Raw genomic sequence first — 8,255 nt, 5'->3', positions numbered from 1 at the left:
AAGCTAGGAAAACACATAAATTAAAACAAGTCCACGCAAATCATTTCATAGTTGCTGTTTTTGAAACTGGTAGTTGCTTGATTTCCCTTCTACATCTGCTCAAAAACCAGACCACAATTGCTTCATCTACCAGGACATTGTTGCTTTTTTTACTTCAGCTAGTTTTGCAAGCCCAGGGGTCATTATCTTCATGTGGTAACGATCACAACAGCTTCCCTAGGCATGTCGCAGCAGTGTGATCGGTTGATTCACAAATGTTGCACTTTTTCTTTTTCTTAGGGTGTAGCTCCAGGGCTGATTTGAAGTGCCTCCTACGGCTGTGCCCTTTTGTGACTGAACGAGGTGGATCCATAGAAGCAGGGGGAAGGAGGTTGGTTTGAACCACTTGGGGCATTAGGGTTTGATGCTTCCCTAGCCCGAGCCGCTTCTCATGCTGCTTTTAGCCTCTTCTTCCTTAGTTTATTCAGCTTAGTAACCTTAGTATCTGCTGCTTTCACGTGCCTCCTAACTGCAGCGGCTGCCTCATCACTAGTCATTGCCTTCTTGGCTAGCTTTGCAAAATACATTGTCAGAGTCACTTGCCGAACTTGGTTCTCCGACTCAGTGGGCAAGTCCGATGGAGGGCCCTCGTTAGTTGGCGGTGGTGCACTTGGCACCGCATCTTGCGTCCAGCGGTGATTGATGTAGTGTTCAGGTATCTCATTAACGCCAAGGTGTGTGAAGATTTTCAAGACATGGCAACAAAGTATGCTGTCCCTATGCCACTTGCAACATCCACAATCATAGATAGCTGACTCTGGTCTCACTGTGACTAGGTACTTCCTTGAGCCATACCCTAGGACTTCTTCTATATTGGGCTCAAGGTAATAGAAGTTGATTCTAGTGGGACGCACATCGTACTGGCCAATCATTTGAAACTCAGTTCTAAATTTCACATAGATGTCCCTAGTGGGGAAACGCGACCATCTTTGTGCGTCTAGATGCTCTGTCTGGTAGTCATTCCTGCCCTCCCTCACGAGTATGTGTACCTGAATCTTCTCATATTGCTTGACGAAGTTGAGAATTGACTTGTGTGGGTTCACATAGCGCTTCAACACAGCATTGAACCCATCACTGCGTTGCGTTGACTGAAGGAAAGGGAAGAACCTGAATTTGAAGTAACACGGCACCCATGTAGCCAGGTATTCATAGAGTTTCTCAAAGTGACCATGCATCAGACCTTCATATTTCAATTGAAGTGCAGCCCATTTCCTTTCAAATTTAGCCCGGGTGAAACTAAAGTCAATGCATTCATTGAAGTCTTACCAAATCCGGGTTCCTAGCCAACACAGACCCAAGCTTCTTTTGTGCTTTCTTCATTATATGCCAACGGCAGCAACGGTGAATCGTTGCCGGGAACTTCCTCTTGATAGATTGTGCCATAGCAACATCTTGGTCCGTGATGATGTTGTTCGGAGCCAGACCATCCATTGCTTCTAGGAAAGCATCAAACAACCAGCCATAACTTGAGGCTAGTTCCTGCCGGACAAATCCACATCCAAGCATAATTGACTGCCCATGTTTGTTGATGCCAATGAAGGGGGCAAACGGCATACTGTACATGTTCGTGAGATAAGTTGCATCAAATGATATGCAATCATGATAAGCCTTCGTGTATGCTTTCCGTGCCGCACCATCCACCCAAAACAAGTTTTTTGTCCTGCCTTTTGCATCTGTCTTGCATTTAAAGAAGAATCCTGGGTCGTTTTCCATCACCTTGCAAAAGTAGTTTAGTGTTTCTTCAATGTCAATGTCCTTAGTTGGAGCATGGACCTTCGAACAGTGGTTATGGATGGTTTTAGCTATGTACATAACAATCAAGTCCGAGCCATAGTATGATGACATTATCATCATCATCTTACCTGCCATAAAAAACAGAAACTTGTGCTTTTCAGGACTAACTAATCACAATGCAGCGAGCAACTTGTTTTTATAGAGAACATAAAGCAACATTTATGCATAAGTAGGACGAGACCAAGTCTGTTTCCCAGCAAGTGTTTTTTCTACTGGGTAATGCCTTTATCACAGTTGCACCGAAAATGAACATAGTTGCCTCAGTTTACTATTCAAGTTGTCAGTTTTTCTCCCTGATCAGGGTCACCCATGTATCCTAAGCGCCTTATACTAGGATAGGAAAGAAATCCAGGTAGTTGAGGTAGAAATAGGCAACACCAAGGTTTTATGTTGGGTGATGATTTTTTTAATTACCAGAGTTGCATAAAAAATGAACATAATTGGCTCAGGTCAAAGTACTTGATGCAGGAATAAGTAACAGTTCTGTGGTAACACGATTTAATCCAATGTGAGTTGTACCTGCTATCAAGTTGCAGTCATTTAGGAGAGTCAAAAAAAATTTCTCTTCCGGTGGGATGCATTGGTGAGAACGGAGGTATTTCGAAAGTGATGGCTTGTCAATCAGTGGATGGTTGTGATCCGCAATAAAAGTGATAACCTCCCATTTGTCATCTTTAAGCTTCACCACCATATTAGCACGACATTTTGTTTGCTTCACAGTTTCTCGCTTCCTCTTCTTCTTGAAAGTGTGTTCCTCTACATCCTCTTCAACATCTTGTTCAGCTGAACTCGGGCATGCAGTGCTTTTGCTAGATGAGGCAACATCTGGGATCCCAACCCTCTCTACTGGTTTGCAGAACTTGTTACAGTAGAATTGCTGTTTTCCAGCACGCCTGTGTAGGCCGACCTGTAAGACGTATTCGACTTGATTGAAAAGCCCTCCATCAAAGCATAGAGATTGTAGTGTTCCCTCGGATCCTCTAATGTGTCGAAGCGCATGCCAACATAAGGTTGTTGTGGCTGTGACCCAGCTTCTTCGTCTTCCAACTCATGTGCCTCATGAACTAAAGCATTAGCTGAAGGAAATATGCCCTAGAGGCAATAATAAAGTTATTATTTATTTCCTTATATCATGGTAAATGTTTATTATTCATGCTAGAATTGTATTAATCGGAAACATGATACATGTGTGAATACATACACAAACAGAGTGTCGCTAGTATGCCTCTACTTGACTAGCTCGTTGATCAAAGATGGTTATGTTTCCTAGCCATAGACAAAGAGTTGTCAGTTGATTAACGAGATCATGTCATTAGGAGAATGATGTGATTTACTTGACCCATTTCGTTAGCTTAGCACTTGATCGCTTAGTATGTTGCTATTGCTTTCTTCATGACTTATACATGTTTCTATGACTATGAGATTATGCAACTCCTGTTTACCGGAGGAACACTTTGTGTGCTACCAAACATCACAACATAACTGGGTGATTATAAAGGTGCTCTACAGGTGTCTCCGAAGGTACTTGTTGGGTTGGCGTATTTCGAGATTAGGATTTGTCACTCCGATTGTCGGAGAGGTATCTCTAGGCCCACTCGGTAATGCACATCACTTAAGCCTTGCAAGCATTGCAACTAATGAGTTAGTTACGGGATGATGTATTACGGAACGAGTAAAGAGACTTGCCGGTAACGAGATTGAACTAGGTATTGAGATACCGACGATCGAATCTCGGGCAAGTAACATACCGATGACAAAGGGAACAGCGTATGTTGTTATGCGGTCTGACCGATAAAGATCTTCGTAGAATATGTGGGAGCAAATATGAGCATCCAGGTTCCGCTATTGGTTATTGACCGGAGACGTGTCTCGGTCATGTCTACATAGTTCTCGAACCCGTAGGGTCCGCACGCTTAAAGTTTCGATGACAGTTATATTGCGAGTTTATGAGTTTTGATGTACTGAAGGTTGTTCGGAGTCCCGGATGTGATCACAGACATGACGAGGAGTCTCAAAATGGTCGAGACATGAAGATTGATATATTGGAAGCCTATATTTGAATATAGGAAATGTTCCGAGTGAAATCGGGATTTTACCGGAGTATCGAGGGGTTACCGGAACCCCCCGGGGGCTTAATGGGCCATAGTGGGCCTTAGTGGAGAAGAGGAGAGGCGGCTAGGGCAGGGCTGCATGCCCCTCCCCCTCTAGTCCGAATAGGACAAGGAGAGGGGGCGGCGCCCCCCCTTTCCTTCCTCTCTCCCTCCTCTTTCCCCCCATCTCCTAATCCAACAAGGAAGGGAGGGAGTCCTACTCCCGGTGGGAGTAGGACTCTGATACGTCCATTTTGCATCATGCTTTTATATCAATATTTATTGCATTATGGGCTGTTATTACACATTATGTCACAATACTTATGCCTATTCTCTCTTATTTTACAAGGTTTACATAGAGAGGGAGAATGCCGGCAGCTGGGATTCTGGGCTGGAAAAGGAGCAAATATTAGAGACATATTCTGCACAGCTCCAAAAGTCCTGAAACTTCACGGATGATGTTTTCCAAATATATAAAAAGATACTGAGTGCAAGAACCTCACCAGGGGGGCCACACACTTCCCACGAGGGTGGGGGCGCGCCCTACCCCCAGGGCGCGCCCCCTACCTCGTGGGCCCCCTGGTGGCCCTCCGGTGGCCATCTTCTGCTATATGGAGTCTTTCGATGGGAAAAAATCATAAGCCATGTTCTCGGACGAAACTCCACCACCACGAGGCGGAACCTTGGCGGAATCAATCTAGGGCTCTGGTGGAGCTGTTCTGCCGGGGAAACTTCCCTCCCGGAGGGGGGAAATCATCGCCATCGTCATCACCAACGCTCCTCTCATTGGGAGAGGGCAATCTCCATCAACATCTTCATCAGCACCATCTCATCTCAAAACCCTAGTTCATCTCTTGTATCCAATTCTTGTCTCCAAGTCCGGGATTGGTGCTAGTAGGTTGCTAGTAGTGTTAATTACTCCTTGTAGTTGATGCTAGTTGGTTTAATTGGTGGAAGATCATATGTTTAGATCCTATATGCATATTAATACCCCTCTGATTATGAACATGTTTATGCTTTGTGAGTAGTTACTTTTGTTCCTGAGGACATGGGAGAAGTCTTGCTATTAGTAGTCATGTGAATTTGCTATTCGTTCGATATTTTGATGAGATGTATGTTGTCTCTCCTCTAGTGGTGTTATGTGAACGTCGACTACATGACACTTCACTATTATTTGGGCCTAGAGGAAGGCATTGGGAAGTAATAAGTAGATGATGTGTTGCTAGAGTGACAGAAGCTTAAACCCTAGTTTATGCGTTGCTTCGTGAGGGGCTGATTTGGATCCATATGTTTCATGCTATGGTTAGGTTTACCTTAATACTTTTGTTGTATTTGCGGATGATTGCAATAGAGGTTAATCATAAGTGGGATGCTTGTCCAAGTAAGGGCAGCACCCAAGCACCGGTCCACCCACATACCAAATTATCAAAGTACCGAACGCGAATCATATGAACGTGATAAAAACTAGCTTGACGATATTCCCATGTGTCCTCGGGAGCACTTTACATCATATAAGAGTTTGTCCAGGCTTGTCCTTTGCTACAAAAGGATTGGGCCACCTTGCTGCACTTTATTTACTTTTGTTACTTGTTGCTCATTACAAATTATCCTATCACAAAAGTATCTGTTGCCACTTATTTCAGTACTTGCAGAGAATACCTTGCTGGAAACCGCTTATCATTTCCTTCTGCTCCTAGTTGGGTTCGACACTCTTACTTATCGAAAGGACTACGATAGATCCCCTATACTTGTGGGTCATCAAGACTCTTTTCTGGCGCCGTTGCCGGGGAGTGAAGCGCCTTTGGTAGGTGGAATTTGGTAAGGAAAAAATTATATAGTGTGCTGAAATTTACTGTCACTTATTACCATGGAAAGTAATCCTCTGAGGGGCTTGTTCGGGGTATCTTCACCCCGACCAGTAGAGCAAGGAGTTTCTCCTCAACCTACTGAACCTAAATGAAAATGAAAATGCTTGCTTTGAAGTTCCTTCGGGTATGATAGAAAAACGGCTAGCTAATCCTTTTCAAGGAGATGGAACAAAACATCCTGATGAACATCTGATATATGTGGATCAAGTTTGTGGATTATTTAAGCTTGTAGGTGTACCCGGAGATGTTGTTAAGAAGAAGGTCTTTCCCTTATCTTTGAGGGGAGATGCATCGGCATGGTATAGGCTATGTGATGATATGAGGTCTTGGAATTACAAACGATTGAAATTGGAATTTCATCAGAAGTTTTATCCTATGCATCTTGTTCATCGTGATCGCAATTATATATATAATTTTTGGCCTCGCGAAGGAGAAAGCATCGCTCAAGCTTGGGGGAGGCTTAAATCAATGTTATATTCATGCCCCAATCATGAGCTCTCAAGAGAAATGATTATTCAAAAAAATTATGCTTGGCTTTCTGGTAACAATCGCACCATGCTTGATACTTCTTGTGTTGGCTCTTTTATGATGAAGACTATTGAATTCAAATGGGATTTATTGGAAAGAATTAAACGCAACTCTGAAGATTGGGACCTCGACAATGGTAAGGAGTCAGGTATGACACCTAGTTTTGATTGTGTTAAATCTTTTATGGATACCGATATTTTTCGTAAATTTAGCACTAAATATGGACTTGACTCTGAGATAGTAGCTTCTTTCTGTGAATCTTTTGCTACTTATGTTGATCTCCCCAAGGAGAAGTGGTTTAAATATCATCCTCCCATAGAAGTAAAAGTAGCTGCACCTATTAAAGTTGAAGAAAAGACTATTACTTATAATGATCCTATTGTTCCTACTTCTTATGTTGAGAAACCACCTTTCCCTGTTAGGATAAAGGATCATGCTAAAGCTTCAAATGTGGTTCGTAAAAGCAATATTAAAACATATACACCTCCTGAGCAAGTTAAAGTTGAACCTAATATTGCTATTGTTAAAGATCTCTTGTCTGATAATATTGATGGGCATGTTATTTAATTCTGTAATGAAACTGCTAGAATTGCTAAACCCCGAGATAAAGATAAACCTAGACCTGTAGTAGGCATGCCTGTTATTTCTGTTAAAATAGGAGATCATTGTTATCATGGCTTATGTGATATGGGTGCTAGTGCTAGTGCAATACCTTATTCCTTATACAAAGAAGTTATGCATGATATTGCACCTGCTGAGATGGAAGATATTGATGTCACGATTAAACTTTCCAATAGAGATACTATTTCACCAATGGGAATTGTTAGAGATGTTGAAGTCTTGTGTGGGAAAACTAAATATCATGCTGATTTTCTTGTTCTTGGTTCCCCACAAGATAGCTTTTGTCCCATTATATTTGGTATACCCTTCTTAAATACTGTTAATGCTACCATAGATTGCAAAAAAGATGTTGTTACTGTCGGTTTAGATGATATGACTCATGAATTTATTTTTTCTAAATTTAGTAGACAACACCATGAAGAATAATTACCTAGTAAGGATGAAATTATTGGTCTTGATTCTATTGCCGTACCTCCTAGTGATCCTTTAGAACAATATTTGCTAGACCATGAAAACGATATGTTTATGAATTAAAGAAGGGAATAAGATGAAGTATTCTTTAAACAGGAACCTATTCTGAAAAATAATTTACCTGTTGAAATCCTAGGGGATCCTCCTCCACCCAAGGGTGATCCCGTGTTTGAGCTTAAACCGTTACCTGATACCCTTAATATGCTTATCTTGATGAGAAAAAGATATATCATGTTATTATTAGTGCTAACCTTTCAGAGCATGAAGAAGAGAGATTATTGAAAACTCTGAAGAAGCACCGTGCTGCTATTGGGTATACTCTTGATGATCTTAAGGGCATTAGTCTCACTCTATGTCAACATAAAATTAATTTGGAAGAAGATGCTAAACCAGTTTGTGATCATCAACGTCGGCTGAATCCTAAAATGAAAGAAGTGGTAAGAAAGGAGATACTAAAGCTCCTTGAGGCAGGTATAATTTATCCCATTGCTGATAGTCAGTGGGTAAGCCCTGTCCATTGTGTCCCTAAGAAGGGAGGTATTACTGTTGTTCCTAATGATAAAGATGAATTGATTCCTCAAAGAATTATTACAGGTTATAGGATGGTAATTGATTTCCGCAAATTAAATAAGGCTACTAAAAAAGATCATTACCCCTTACCTTTTATCGATCAAATGCTAGAAATATTATCTAAACATACACATTTTTGCTTTCTAGATGGTTATTCTGGTTTCTCTCAAATACCTGTGTCAGCTAAAGATCAATCAAAGACTACTTTTACATGCCCTTTTGGTACTTTTGCTTATAGACGTATGCCTTTTGGTTTATGTAATGCACCTTCTAC

General features: G+C 41.6%; 1 pseudogene; it reads right to left on the bottom strand.

Annotated features, from left to right (window-relative positions):
* Window positions 1-202: 202 nt before the first annotated feature.
* Window positions 203-1,752, bottom strand: LOC147973417 (protein FAR1-RELATED SEQUENCE 5-like; annotated as a pseudogene).
* Between the last annotated feature and the right edge of the window lie 6,503 nt (window positions 1,753-8,255).

The sequence above is a fragment of the Triticum urartu genome, chromosome 5A, assembly GCF_056163025.1.
Source record: "Triticum urartu cultivar PI428250 chromosome 5A, HENAU_Tu73, whole genome shotgun sequence".
NCBI classification, from domain to species: domain Eukaryota; kingdom Viridiplantae; phylum Streptophyta; class Magnoliopsida; order Poales; family Poaceae; genus Triticum; species Triticum urartu.
This window is presented reverse-complemented; position numbering and strand designations above follow the sequence as displayed.